Raw genomic sequence first — 16633 nt, 5'->3', positions numbered from 1 at the left:
ACTCCTGGGCTCAAGCGAGTCTATTGCCCCAGTCTTCCAAGTAGCTGGGACTACAGGCGCCCGCCACAAGGCCTGGCTATTTTTTGGTTGCAGTCGTCATTGTTATTTGGCGGGCCCGGGCTGGATTCAAACCTGCCATCTTAGGTGTATGTGGCTAGTGACTTAGCCGCTTGAGCCACAGGCGCCAAGCCAGTTTTATGAGTTTTTACGAATGCATATAATCGTGCAAGAATCACCAGCACAGTGGGAACAGAACAATTCCACCAGCCCCCAAATGTCTACTGCCTCTTTGTAGCCCACCTCTTCCCTCACACCAGCTCCTGGCAACCACTGATCTGTCCCAGTCTTCATTCTCTATAGCTTTGCCTTTCCAGATATCCTCTAAACAGAATCCAAGCACAGTGTGTTTGAGATTCATTCATTCACATCAGTTGTTTATCACTTTTTAACGTTGAGTAGTATGCCATTGTATTACTGTAGTTTGTTTGTTCTTTCATCGGTGGGAGGATATTTGGGTTGTTTTTAGTGTTTGAAAAATATGAATAAAGCAGCTATAAACACTCATGTACAGGTTTTTGCATGAATGTAAGTTCTTACTTTTCTTGGGTAATTACCTAGGAGTGGTATTGCTGGGTAATATGTCAAGTGTATGTTTAACTTTATAAGAAACTGGCTTAACGTACAGTTCACACTAGTGAATGTGATGTGTTGCTGGGAGGAGTGTTCTAAAAATGTCAGTTAGGTTAAGTTATTTGATATCTGAACTTCTATATCTTGACCAAATTTTAATCTGGTTCTATCAGTGACTATTTCTATCAGTTTTTGCTTTGTATATTTTTAAAGCTCTGTCAGTCATTCATATCTTTGATTATTGTTGTGTATTTCTGGTGAATTGATCTTTACCTTTATGAAGTGTCTATCATTTCTAGTAATATTCTTTATCTACTGTGTCTGATACACAGCTACTCTAGCCTTCTTATGCCATCTTTATACTGTCAACCTCTCTGTGTTTTCATATTTAATGTGGTTCTCATGTGCAAAACATAATTAAATGATACTTTTAAAAACTTAGCCTGATAGTCTCTGCCTTTTAGTGTTTAGTCTATTTGCATTTAATATAATTATTGATAGGGTTAAATTTTATCTACTATAATAGTATTTGCTTTCTGTTTGCTCCTTGCCCCTGAACTGTTTCACCTCTTTTGGGGCTAATTGGATATTCCTTAGAATTTCATTTTAGGGCGACATCTGTGGCTCAAGGAGTAGGGCACAGGCCCCATATACCAGAGGTGGTGGGTTCAAACCCAGCCCCGGTCAAAAAAAAAAAAAAACTGCAGCAAAACAATAAAAGAGGACAGCGCCTGTGGCTCAAAGGAGTAGGGCGCCAGCCCCATATGCCAGAGGTGGTGGGTTCAAACCCAGCCCTGGCCAAAAACTGCAGAAAAAAAAAAAAATTTCATTTTAATGTATCTAGTAGTGCATTAGTTAAAACTTATCATCAAATTATTTTGTTAGTGGTAATATAATTCATTGGACATTTTTTTCCCTTTCCTTTCAACATTTTTTGGTATTCTTACATCTTAAACATGTCCTTTTTAAAGAGCATATTTGACCAGGCCCAGTGTTTCATGCCCGTAATCATAGCACTTTAGGAAGCCAAAGTGGGACGGTTATTTGAGGCCAGGAATCAGAGGCTGCAATGAGCTATGATCATATCACTGTCCTTCAGCCTGGGCAATAGAGCATGATCCTGTCTCTAAAAATTAAAAACAAAAATTAAAGGAAAAAGAAAGTCAGTCTTGCAATTTATACTTTTAACTCCAAAACTCAGTTCATGTTCACGTAAAGATATATACATGTGGGTTTAGAGTGACCTTATCTTGTACCTTCTGTTTGTGCTACCTGCTGTGTAACTTCATCTTTCTTTTCTTAACTGCTTTTACCACCTTTACTATTATTTTGGTGGCTACCGTAGAGACCACACACATCTGTCACATGTCATAGTCCCGTGCAAGTAAGTGTCTTTATACCCTCCCCCGTCTCCCAAATAGTGTGGAGATCCTGGATAACTCCATCTATCCTCACTACCACCCACCCACCCTGAGCTAGCTTAAATGGTAGTAAAATTGTACTTGTTTCTCATTTTGCTATTTAATAAATAACTCTTAGCAAGGGGCAGTGACATGCAACTATGTAGTCCCAGTTACTAGGGAGATTGAGGTAGAAGGATCACTTGAAACCAATAGTTTAAGGCCAGCATAAAGAGACCCCATTTCTTAAATAATAAATAAATAGCTTGCACCATGTGACTATAAGCTCCATGAAAACAGCACATGTCTGTTCATATAATACCTATGTCAACATCTAGGCACAGTAAGTATTTTTTTAATGGGTTAATGAATAGATCCTATTTGTTTATTAGTAAAATTAACCATTTAAAAGTGAACAATGGCATTTAGTACACTCACAATATTACCTAAGTACAACCTCTATCTAGTCCACAAACATTTCATCACCCCAGAAGGAAACTCCATATCCATTAAGCAGTCATTCTCCATCCCTCCATTCCCTCCACTCCTAGCAACCACTAATCTGCCTGTACATTGTTTCTGCACATTTTTCTATTTTTTGTTATTTAATATGAAAGGGATCATGCAATGTGTTTTTGCTTCTGGTCTAGCTTCTTTCACTTAGCATAGTGTTTTCAAGTTTCATCTATGTTGCCACATGTATTAGCACATCACACATTTTTATGGCTGAATAATACTGCACTGTGTGAATGTACCAAATTTTTTTCAATCCCAGGGTGGGCACCTGAACTCTTAAGGCCACTGTGACCTCTGGGTCCTTCCATCTGGCCTTTAGACTGAATCCAAATTTGGCAGAACAAATCCTTTCATTTTTTTAATCCATTTTTACTTGTCTTCTATATTTTTATTTCATCTTAAAAGAACTTATTCAAAATACCAAAGAATAAAATAAGTTTTAATGAAATAATTCTTCCACATTGACCAGCACAATTATAACATTTAGCCATAAGGGCTAAATTAAGAACTGCTATCCTCATGATTTAGTCCTAACTTCCCCCACCTGACTGGTGCCACTACCACATGAGGCTGGTTGGTGAGAGTTTATGGCAGTTGAGTACACCAATCTGAGTACACCAGCTTTTGATAATAGTGCACTATGTTTCTGTTCGAAGTGGAATTTGTGAATAGTTGAATAGCTCAATAGTATTTTTTAATTTTGTCTGCCAAATAGCCCATGTCAAAGAAGACCAAGAGAAGGCTGAAGGAAAAAAACAGATGTTTTAATGAAGATTGAGAATTGCAATATGTGTATTATCTTCTTCCTGCTAAAGATAAGATAATTTGCTTGCTTTGTGATACTGCAATATCAAAATTAAAGAAATCCAATGCTTATCAGCATTATAACCCTGATATGGACAACAAGTATTTTAAATTAGAGAGAGAGGCATGAAAGATTGTATTGAAGAAATTAAAAGATGAAAAGCAAAAGCAGGTGGCACCTGTGGCTCAAAAGGGTAGGGCACAGGCGCCATATGTCAGAGGTGGCAGGTTCAAACCCAGCCCTGGCCAAAAAAAAAAAAGAAAAGAAAAGAAAGAAAAAGAAAAGCAAAAGCAAAAACAATTCTTTCAAGCAGAAATAAGACCTGGAAATAATGCCAGTAGCTTATAAAGTAGCTTATATACATAGGGGAGAAAAGGGAAGCCATTCAGTGATGTAGAAATTGGGAAATAATGCATTGTCAAAGTTGTAGGAAGCTTAAACACCAATAATGTTTTAAAGTTCAAGAACCATAAATGATCAGCAGCATGAATTAGACTTCACCTTAGCAGAACTTCATGAAACATTTCAAAAGTAAAATACTTATTATTTTGAAAAAAGCTATCTCCTTTCAAAACACTTCTGCAAAAGGAAATTACAGAAGAACATTTTCTGCAGTTAGGAAATGTCATTGATGAGCAGAATGATATATGCAAATCATTTGAAGAATACTCACCTTTTACAGATCTATTAATTGGAGAACACAATGAAAGGTTTATTGACTTTGAGAATCATGACATTATGCTAAAATTAGCATTTCAGCCTCTCCTAGTTGATATCAACCAGGCACCTAAAAAACTACAGATGGAATTGATTGAACTCTCAGTAGATGACATTTTAAAGTCATTCTTTGATGCTAAGAAAGATCCAGTTGAAATATGGAAAAATGCGTGGTTTGAGGGAGGAGCAAGATGGCAGCTGAGTAACAGCTTCCTTGCAACTGGGCACAGTGATACTGGGGAGAGAAGACTCCAGGCATCTCTCACTGGTGGGATCTCCCCAGAAACATCACTTTGGGGACATAGGGAGTCTGCAAGAGATTTCTGGACCCCATGAGGGGGACAAAAGTAGTGGAGAACTAGCATGTGGTTGCACATGTTTGTTCAGTCTAATCCTGCTGGCAACTGTAAATATAGCAGCAGTGAGATTGCAAACTGGAAAGGCCTTACCTGTGAGCTGTTTTGTTTTTATTTGGACTTGGGACTCAGTTGAACTACCTTGGGAGAACTCAGGTGAGAGTGTGGTGGACTTTAAGTGTTGTCTAGGGCCCCAGACTGCCACTGAGCCAGACAGAACTAATAGTTTTCGGCTGTGGGCCAGACAAGCCATTGTGGGAGAACTGCCCCGGCAAGCTCAGCCCTCAGGGTCACAGAGCAAGGACCGGTAGGGAGACCTTGGTGAGTAATCTAGTGACTGACCAGCCTAAAGGTGGGGACTGAGACGCCTTGCAGCCTTGGCCCTCAGGGGCATAGAGTGAGACCAGTTTTGGCAAACTGGGTAAGCGGGCAGCCACTTCAGGAGTGATCCCAGCAACAAGTGCATTCCTGGGAAAGCTTCTGCTTAGCCAAGGTTCACAGTTTAAAGTGCCTTTTAAGTGGGCTGAGGAGAGATTTAGGCTCTCCAACCTGCAGGGTTTGAGAAATCAGCAGAGGCCTCCAGTCTCCATCACGTATAGACCTATCAGCATTGTGATTAACATCTCATAACCTAGAAGATCAATGTTGCCCAGACAATATTCAGCAAGATACATATATACTGCTTTGTTTTTGGTTTTGGCATTTTAAAAAAATTTCAACATTTACCCTCTAGATTTTTTTTTCTTTGTTTTATTTCTTCATTTTTCTAGTTTAAATATAATTTCCCATTGTTACCCTCCTTAACAATTAGAACTCCATATTTGCTAGTGTTTCTACCCCTATCATTTGTTTTTTTCCTCAATTTTATCCTGTAAAGTTTTTTTTTTTTTTTTTTTTTTTGCTTGTTTTGGTTTGATTTACACCATTTTTGTCTTTCCTCTTTACTTGGTGGAGGTGGGGTACTGTGTCTGAACAGGCTGGCAAAGAGCTGTTGACTTCAAGGGAACCACCCAACCTGGCACCCCCAGAGGTTGGGAGTTTTTAAAGTTGGGTCAAAGTACCCTACTGTACACCTGTATTGCTCCTGTCTCTCTCTACCTGTGCCTCTCTTCTTTTTGTCAATATTCACTTTTACTCACACCCTCCCCTTTCTCTTTTTTCTTTTCTTTTCTTTTTTTTAAATTTTTCCCCCTACTTGCATCATTCTGATCCTGTACCATAGGGACTCATCAAAATCCTAGGCCAGAAGCATGGTAACTTAAAGAGCAAGAGGAAGTGAAAAGAAAATTAGGACAAGGAAACAGATAAAAGAAAACACTCATGAGGAAGAATCAGCAGAAAAATCCTGGAAACATGAAAAAACAGTCCAGAGAAAACTCCCCAAGAGACTGGGAGGTAGCTACTATAGAGGATTCCACCTATAAAGAAATGTTAGAAATGACAGAAAGGGAATTTACAATACAGATGATGAAAACAATGAAGGAAATGATGGAGACAATGAAGAAAACTGCTCATAAAATGGAAAATAACCAAAAGGAAATCCAAAAACAGAATTAAGTAAGAGATGAACAATATGAAGAATATAGAAAGGATATAGCAGAGCTGAAGGAACTGAAGTAGTCAATTAGGGAACTTAAAGATGCAATAGAAAGGATCAACAATAGATTAGACCATGGAGAAGAAAGAATCTCAGTGGGAGAGGACAAAGCTCTTGAAATAACTCAGATAGTTAAAGAGGTAGAAAAGAAGAGAGAGAAAGCAGAACATTCACTGACAGAATAATGGGACTTTATGAAGCATTGAAACATATGAGTTATAGGTATCCCAGAAGGGGAAGAAGAAAGCCCTATGGGAATGGAAGCCATACTAGAGAATATTATAAATGAAACTTTCCCAAATATCACCAAAGATTCTGACACACTCCTTTCAGAGGGATATCGGACCCCAGGTCACCTCAACTCTAACAGAGCTTCTCCAAAACACATTGTGATGAACCTATCCAAAATCAAGACAAAAGAAAAGATTCTTCAAGCTGCCAGGAGTAAGTGCTAGTTGACCTACAGGGGGAAATCCATCAGGGTGACTGCAGACTTCTCTAATGAAACTTTTCAAGCAAGAAAACAATGGCCATCTACCTTTACGCTACTTAAACAGAACAATTTCCAGCCCAGAATTCTATATCCTGCTAAGCTAAGCTTTAAAATTGACAGAGAAATCAAATCATTTACTGATATGCAAACATTAAGGCAACTCACCACAACAAGACCAGAGCTACAAGAAATACTTCAACCTGTTCTACACACTGACCATCACAATGGATCAACAGCAAAGTAAGAACTCCGAAATTAAAGGACAGAACCTAACTTCCACAATGATGCAAAGGATAAAACAAAAACTCTCACAAAATAAGATGACTAGAACACCACCACACTTATCAATTATCTCAATAAATGTTAATGGCTTGAATCCCCCACTGAAGAGGCATATTTTGGCTGATTGGATTAAAAAACAGAAATCATCCATTTGCTGTTGGAGGAAACATACCTAGCTTCAAAAGACAAATTAAAACTCTGAGTTAAGGGTTGGAAGACAATTTTTCAAACAAACGGAATTCAGAAGAAAAGAGGGGTTGCAATCTTATTTTCAGATACATGTGGATTTAAAGCAACTAAAGTAAAAAAAACCAAAGATAGTCACTTTATGTTGGTCAAGGGAAAAGTAGAATAAGAAGATGTTTCAATTCTAAATACCTATGCACCCAACTTAAATGCTCCCAGCTTCTTGAAACAGACATTAGTCTGTCTGAGTAAAATGATATCCTATAAAACCATCATAACAGGGGACTTTAACATTCCTCTTACAGATCTGGACAGATCCTCTAAACAGAAATTAAGCAAAGATATAAAGAACTTAAATGAGACCCTAACAGGGATCCTCAAACTTTTTAAACAGGGGGCCAGTTCACTGTCCCTCAGACCATTGGAGGGCCAGATTGCGGGCCCTGGGACAAGTTGGCTGCAAAGCAGGACAGGCAGTGGCAGCAAAAACACCCAGTAGGCTGGATAAATGTCCTAGGCAGGCCACATGTGGCCTGCAGGCCATAGTTTGAGGACCCCTGCAACAACTGTGCCTGATAAACTCATATAGAACACGCCATAACAGAGATAAAGAATATACATTCTTCTCATTGCCCCATGGAACATTCTCCAAAATTGATCATATCCTCGGACACAAAACAAATCTCAACAGAATCAAAAGAATTGAAATTTTACTTTGTATCTTCTCAGACCACAAGGCACTAAAGGTGGAACTCAACTCCAACAAAAACGTTCAACCCCACACAACAGCATAGAAATTAAACAACCTTCTGTTGAATGACAGTTGGGTGCAGGAAGAAATAAAAGAGGAAATCACTAAATTCCTTCAGCGTAACAACAATGAAGACACAAGCTACCAAAACCTGTGGGATACTGCAAAAGTAGTTCTGAGAGGAAAATTTATCACTTTAGACGCCTACATTAAAAAACAGAAACAGAGCGCATCAATAAATTCATAAGCCATCTTATGGAATTGGAAAAAGAACAATCTAAGCCTAAACCCAGCAGAAGAAAAGAAATATACAAAATTAAATCAGAAATCAATGAAATTGAAAACAAAAGAATCATTCAGAAAATTAATGAAACAAGGAGTTGGTTTAAAAGATAAATAAAATAGATAAATCTTTGGCCAGACTAACTAGAAATAGAAAAGTAAAATCTCTAGTAACCTCAATCAGAAATGATAAAGGAGAAATAACAACTGATGTCACAGAATTATAAGAGATCATGTCTGAATACTACCAGAAACTCTATGCCCAGAAATTTGACAATGTGAAGGAAATGGATCAATATTTGGAATCACACCCTCTCCCTAGACTTAGCCAGGAATAAATGGAGCTCCTGAACAGACCAATTTCAAGCACTGAGATCAAAGAAATAATAAAAAATGTTCCAACAAAAAAATGCCCTGGTCCAGATGGCTTCACACTAGAATTCTATCAAACCTTCAAGGAAGAGCTTACTCCTATACTGCAGAAATTATTCCAAAAAATTGAGGAGGAAGGAATCTTCCTGAACACATTCTACAAAGCAAACATCACCCTGATACCAAAACCAGGAAAAGACCCAGCTAAAAAGGAGAATGTCACACCTTTCACTAATGAATATAGATGCAAAAATTCTCAACAAAATCCTAACCAATAGATTACAGCTTATCATCGAAAAAGTCATACATCATAATCAAGTAGATTTCATCCCAGGGATGTAAGGCTGGTTTAACATGTGCAAGTTTATAAACATTATCCACAGTATTAACAAAAGCAAAAACAAAGACCATATGATCCTCTCAATAGATGCAGAAAAAGCATTTGATAAAATCCAGCATCCTTTTCTAATTAGCACACTGAAGATATAGTCATAAGTGGCACATTTCTTAAACTGATAAAAGCTATCTATTACAAACCCATAGCTAATATTTTAGTGAAAAGAGTAAAACAGGGAATGAGAAAAGCTTTTCCTCTGATAACTGGAACCAGACAAGGTTGTCCACTGTCACCATTACTATTCAACATAATGCTGGAAGTACTAGCCAATACAATAAGGCAAGACAAGGAAACAAAGGGCATCCACATAGGACCAGAGGAGGTCAAACTCCTCCTCTTTGCTGATGATATGATCTTGTACTTAGAGAACCCCAAGGACTCAACCACAAGACTCCTGGAAGTCATCAAAAAATACAGGAATGTCTCAGGATATAAAATCAATGTCCACAAGTCAGTAGCCCTTGTATACGCCAATGACAGTCAAGATGAGAGGCTACATAAGGACACAACTGCCTTGACCATATCCCCAAAGAAAATGAAATACCTAGGAATATACCTAACAGAAGAGGAGAAGGACTTCTATAAAGAAAGTTATGAAACTCTAAGAAAGGAAGTAGCAGAGGATATTAACAAATGGAAGAACATACCATGCTCAAGGCTGGGAAGAATCAACATTGTTAAAATGTCTATTCTTCCCAAAGCAATCTACCAATTCAATACCATCCCTATTAAAATGCCAACATCATACTTTCAAGACTTGGAAAAAAAGATTCTGCATTTTGTATGGAATGACAAAAAACCCATATAGCTAAGGCAGTTCTTAGTAGTAAAAACAAAGCCAGGGGCATCAGCATACCAGATTTTAGGCTGTTCTACAAAGCCATAGTGGTAAAGACAGCATGGTACTGCCACAAAAATAGAGACATAGACATTGGTATTAAATAGAAAACCAGGAAATGAAACTAACATCTTACAACCACCTCATCTTTGATAAACCAAACAAGAATGTATACTGGGGGATAGACTCCCTATTCAATAAATGGTGCTGGGAGAACTGGATATCCACATGTAAAAGACTGAAACCGGACTCACGCCTTTCTCCACTCACAAAAAATTGATTCAAGATGGATAAAGGACTTAAATTTAAGGCATGAAACAATAAAAATCCTCAAAGAAAGTATAGGGAAAACACTGGAAGATATCGGCCTAGGAAAAGACTTCATGAAGAAGATTGCGATGGCAATTGGAACAACAACAAAAATAAACAACTGGGACTTAATTAAACTGAAAAGCTTCTGTACAGCTAAGGAGACAACAACCAAAGCAAACAGACAACCTACACAACAGGAAAGGCTATTTGCATATTTTGAATCAGACAAAAGCTTGACAACTAGGATCTATAGAAAACTCAAATTAATCCACATGAAAAAAAGCCAACAATCCCATATATCAATTGGCAAAAGGCATAAATAGAACCTTCTCTAAAGAAGATAGACGAATGGCTAACAACCATATGAAAAAATGTTCATCATCCCTAATTATTAGAGAAATGCAAATCAAAACCACCCTGAGATACCATCTAACCCCAGCAAGAATGGCCCACATCACAAAATCTCAAAACTGTACATGCTGGCATGTATGTGGAAAGAAAGGAACACTTTTACATTGCTGGTAGGATTGCAAACTTACACCTTTCTGGAAGGAAGTATGGAGAACTTTCAAAGAACTCAAGCTAGATCTCCCATTTGATCCTGCAATCCCATTACTGGGCACCTACCCAGAAGGAAAAAAAATCCTTTTATCATAAGGACACTTACACTAGACTGTTTATTGCAGCTCAATTTGCAATTGCCAGAATGTGGAAACAGCCTAAATGCCCACCAATCCAGGAATGGATTAACAAGCTGTGGTATATGTACCCAATGGAATACTATTCAGCCATTAAAAAAATGGAGACTTTACAGCTTTTGTATTCACCTGGATGGAAGTGGAACACATTATTCTTAGTAAAGCATTGCAAGAATAAAGAAGCATGACTCCTATGTACTCAATTTTGATGTGGGGACAATTAATGACACGGTGGAGGTGGGGGAAGGGGAGAACAGAGAAAGAAAGGAGGGAGGGATAGGGGAAAGGAATAACAGAGAGAGGGAAGGGGTGAGGTCTTGGTGTGTGACACACCTTTTGGGGGCAAGACACAATTGTAAGAGGGACTTTAACAAATGCAATCAATGTAACCTGGTTTCTTGTACCCTCAATAAATCCCCAACAATAAAAAAAGAAAAGAAATATGGAAAAATGCATCAGAATACTCACACCTTCAGCAACATACTGGGAAAATGCTATCTTGCTTTTCAAGCACTTATTGCTTAATCCTGCGACCTAATCCAGATCAAGATGCTGTTAAGGTGACAAATGAGTGATACCCAGCTAGAGGATCAGCTAAAACTGCAGACCTCCATACTGCAACCAAATATTTACATTTCCAACAGAAAGCAGCCATGATGAAGTCATTAAAAAGTTAGTCAGCTTTAAAATTAACAAAATATTTTCATTTTTTGAAAACCATTAAGTATATAGTAGTTAGATTTTTACACAATAATTGTACATTTTAAAGTATATCTAATTGAAGTTTCTTGAATTTGCCCTTATTTGATTATAGTTCAATTAATGTGGACTTCCAATGAGAAAAGCTGCTGGATTTGGCCAGGCTGTAGGATGGCCTGGTCTTCCTTGCATCCCCCAGTGGGGGCACATTCCTCCCCATTATTGGTGGGGAAAAGCCCTTCTCAGCACCAGCTCCTGCTCTCCACTTTCAGGCCTGGTTCCAGCCACACCTCTTGATTCTCCTGGGCCTCCATCAGCTATCCTGGTACCTCCCTGGGCTTTCTCCTGTCACCACATGATGGTCTGGGCTTGTAGACAGTTTGTCCCTCACTGTTTCTATTCTCATATTTGTGAAGATAGCTTATCACTTAACCTTTTTTGTAAATGATGTTCATAGGTTTTTGGTTTCACTTTTTAGCTTCTGTTTTTTACAATGAGATTTCATAAGCCAGAAACTAGGCTGCTGCCATTTCTGGGTCTTCCTTCTAAAGATCTCCAAGAAGAAAGTCTCTCACTTCTCTTGAATATTAATTCCCCAAGCAAGGAATCTGTGTGAATGAATTAATGTAGTTTATTAGGGATCTAGCTCATTTTCCTTTAGTCACCATCTGAAAGAACCAGTGTTAGGGTAGAAGGCACAAATGTTAGACGTTAGAGCTGAAGGAGCCCCCAAACCAGGCCAAGTAGAGTTAATAGTAGAGATTTGTTAAGAGCATCTTCAAGCAGATGGGCTGCCACCAAGAAGGATGATAGCACAGAGTTAGGGTCAAGGGCCTCTTTTAAAGCACCTGGTGCGTGTATAGCGTGGGTGTGTAAGTCTTAGCTCAGTAACTTGGGGTGTGGTGCAAGAGATCAACAGATCATCAGCTAGAGGCCTTGTAAAAGGTCAGATGTTATCTACTGGAAATCTTCTATAACCTGAATGGAAAGTTTTAACAGAACCAGAAAAGCAAGAAGAGTTCTATTCTTCACTTAATGAATGTCCAGACCCATCAGAGCCAGAGAAAAACTAACAATGATAGAACAACTTCTTATGGTTCTTAAGGTTGATAAACCTGCAGCTTAGTTCACTGACTCCCCACTGCTCCCTCCTCCATGGCAAACAGCCCTCCAAGACCGATCTTTCAAACCACGCTGCTCTTCAGCTACACTCCTGACAGAGCCTGAACAGACTAAAAAATCCTGCCATCCCTCTAAAGAAGACAGGAGTTTCCATTTCTTTCAGAGTTTTTTTTTTTTTTTTAAAGAGGAAAATCAGTTATTTTTCTTCCCTCTTATTACCATTCAATTTGTGTCACCACAAATAACCTGGCAGATCAACCCTCTCGCATTAACATCTCTGGTTTTATCTGACACATCTTTGTAAGACAGGCACAAGGAAAAAGTTAATGTATGTTTAGACAGTTGGGAGTTAATTATTTTCTCTATTTCCCTCCCTGATCTGATTTTTAAAAGAGTTTTGCCTTTGTATATGAAAGTCCCATTTTTGTACCCAAAGACTGATTTTTCTTAAAGACAGTTTGATAATGATAGTCTTTAATGCCACTTTGTAACACTAATTAATAAAAATAGTGCCAAAGAAAGAGAAGGAATGTACTTGGGTCTAAGCTCAGTTTATAGACACATTGATTAAAGACATAAGACATGTAGGGGCAATTTAAAGAAACTTAAAATTATTTTTTTTCAAGAGTCATCTTTCAGTCAGTAGACATCCTACTTACAGACTGAAGCCAGAGGATCACTGTCCACTACTCAGTAAACAGAAGGGGAGAAATGGAAAGAAGATAGTAATCTAGTCTGCTTCTATATCCTGGTGTTTCTTCCTCGTGCAAATGCTAAACATCTTGAAATCCTTTAACAAGGTAGTGAATCTGGTCTTGAGTTGCGTATAAGAAAATGAAGTCAAAGAACATATGGGCAGAATATATGTATATTGCCCGTGGACTGTGTGTGCCCAGAAAGGGAGAAGCTACTGGTAGTGGTGTTTTGGGGGGGGGGGGTCAGGGGGTACCCCAGTGGGAATTTGTCTCAGTCCTAAAGGAAGACTTAAGTAATATATTCACAAATGATAAGCCAGATTGTTTAATAAAAAAATTCTTTAAGTGCATTAATCAGCATTTCCTACATAGCCCTTCCAAGAAATGCACTTTTATAAATGCAAAGGAGGAAATATGATCTCATGCCTGAACCATGGAAAGATGCTCGGTGGAAATGTAGGGAAGGAACAGGGACAGACGGGACCATACTTGACACTTGAGGAGTCTCAAAGCCCACAGCTGACACAGGCACTGTACAATATAGGTCCCTGGAGTTCTAACTTGGAATGATGAGAAAAGGCTTTGGAATTTTTTTTATTAGAGTTGAGGGGTGATGGCAGAAACTTCATGCAAATTTATGCAAAATCCCTACGTGATGGGAAGAGATTAAGTATGTTCTGGAGAAAGGACAGCTGTGAGTATGAGGGGGGAGAGGCGGGGTGGGTTGGAGTGGGGCGCGGTGTGGGGGTTGGTGGTATCTCTTCATCTGATTTCCTGGCTGCTCTGGCCACTAACTGAGTCATATTTCACTTCCCTCTGAAGCCTGCTTCTCAGAGCCACTAGTTCAGAACCGAATACCCAGTCCTTTTTTTTTTTTTTTTTGGTGCAGTTTTTGGCGGGACTGAGTATGAACCTGCCACCTCCGGTATATGGGCCGGTATCCTACTCCTTTGAGCCACAGATGCCACCCGAATACCCAGTCATTTTTAGATACCTTTGTACAGGGAATGAAGGCATCAATGGGAAATTGGAAATCACTAATTAAGAGGCCATCACTTGGAAGACTGATTTGAATCAGTTCACATGCTCATAGGGAAGTGAAATATTAAGGTTCACTGCAAGCTTTCCTGTCTAAGTCCAGTGCCTTTTAGCTCATGGCCAAAACACATACTTGTCATTTAAGAAAGTTATTATATATTGCTTTCTCCACTTCCAGAGAAGAATGCAAATGTCCTCTATGATGGCCAGGACGGGGGTAGGAGAGGGATGGGCAGGGGCTACCTGGACATACTGCCTGTTGCCCAGGATCCTAGAGTCCTGTTTGACACCCTTTGGCACATTTCATGAAGCATTGTTGAAGAATATCAACCTGGTGCCACCTCAAGGAACCACTGTTGTTTCTTCTCCATAGGTAGTTGTCCAGATTGGACTCTGGCTAAGATTGTCCCTTTTGAATTGCCCAATATTGTCCCCTTCATCCAATAGTCATTGGATCCAGACTGCCACCCAGAAAAGGGACAAGAGTTGACAGAGGGCAGTTCCTGGGATGGAGTGCTCCCCTGAGGCATCAAGAAGTGGTGTACCACCCTGGGTGGGGGCAGCCTCAGTTCTGGAGGAAAGCAGGGAGCACCTGCAGGGGCGGACCTTCCTCACATCCCAGCCCTCCCCAGAGGAAGCGGCTGTTGTTTATAATCTTGATATATTACGTTCATCTTTACCATCTTGAATCTTTTATTTGTTTATTATCCTAAACAGGAACATGAATTAGTTGCCCAATGGAAGTTAACACCTCGTGGGAAGATTGTTTCTTTCATAAGCTATTTCACTTGGGATGAATATGTCAACATAAGCAGACAGTAATTCACTACATAAAACAACATGAACCACTCTGACGTGGTGGGGATAGTGGTGCACTATGCAGAATCAGCATTATGTGCTTTCCCACAGCCAGTGCTTGTGTGCTTGGCATCATTCCTGGAATGACTGGTGTGTGCCATGAGGAAGGGGCATGCTTCTCTTGCCCTAACTCCCATCCTATTTGTATTCTCCTTTGGACTTGAAAGGTATGCAATGGACACTAGGACTTGAAATTGCACTTCTTATATGAAAGTGATGTCCACCCTTGAATACTTCATCCATCAACTTACATGTACATGTTTTGATCTTATTGTATGTACTTTGAGGGTAGGGTCATGAACTCCCATTTCAAGCCACTATTGCATTTATGAAGGAATACTGTTGACTATACATGTAATTTGCTGGGGCTGTTACAACAAAGTGCCACAGATTGGGCATCTGAGACAACAGACATTTATTCTCTTATAGTTCTGAGGCTGGAAGTCTGAGCTTGAGGTGTTGAAAGTTGCTTTCTCTCAAGGCCTCTCCTTGGTGTATTGACAGATGTCTTCTCCCTGTGGCCACACATGGTCTTCCCTCTATATGTGTCTGTGTCCTTGGAAAGACACCAATCATATTGGATTGGAGGCCACCACCTGTATGACCATTTTAACTTGATTACCTTTTTAAATGCTCTATTTCCAAACACAGTCACATTCTGAGATTCTGGGGGCTAATGCTTTCCAAAATATCTAAAAATGACTGGGTATTTGGTTCTGAACCATTGGCTCTGAGAAGAAGGCGTCAGAGGGAAGTGAAATGTGACTGAGTTAGTGGTCAGAGCAGCCAGGAAATCAGATGAAGAGATACCACCAACCCCCTCCCCCCTATACTCTACGTATGAAATTTGGGGGGAACACAATTGCCTATCACAGTTTCTATTCTGTTAGGACTCACACTACAAGAATTGCTTGTAGACCTGTGTTCAGAATTATTTTTTCCTTAAAATGCTGTTACTGGTTCCCTCATGGATAGTTTTTAATTCTGTAACTTTCTTTAGATAGAGGTTATGGCCACAGCCATTGTGCCTAGAGCCACCTTTCCAGCCCATCTTTAGAATAAGACTGTGCCTCTTGAACTTGAACACGCATTAGTGTCACCCAGAGGGCTTGTTAAAACACAGATCTTTGGGCTCTGCCCATCCCAGTTTCAGGCTTAGCAGGTCTGGGGTGAGGCCTGAGAATTTGCATTTCTGACAAGCTCCCTGGGGATGAAGATGCTGCTGGCCCAGGGACCAGACTTCCAAAATTACTGACACAGCTCAACCCTTTCTCTCCAGAGGCTTTCCACTGGGGGGCGCCATGGCAATGCCTCTGGACTGATCTATCACCAGCTCCTACTTTGTCAAGTCGTCCAGTATTAACTCACTCTTTTTATTATTGTTGTTTTATTTGGGATTTTTTGTGTGCGTGGTTTTTTTTCTTTTAACTCACTCTTGATCACGTACTTGGGTATCTGTGGGTCAGGGATCCTCTCCGCCTTCCACTGATATCTTTGTCTTTGTGAGAAGACTCCCACCTTAAATCGTTAATGACCCAAACTTGGCTGTGGCATTCAGACTTCAAACGCCATAAAATTTTAAATGAAAT

The sequence above is a fragment of the Otolemur garnettii genome, unplaced genomic scaffold, assembly GCF_000181295.1.
Source record: "Otolemur garnettii isolate 467f Iridium unplaced genomic scaffold, OtoGar3 scaffold00088, whole genome shotgun sequence".
Taxonomy (NCBI): Eukaryota; Metazoa; Chordata; class Mammalia; order Primates; family Galagidae; genus Otolemur; species Otolemur garnettii.
This window is presented reverse-complemented; position numbering follows the sequence as displayed.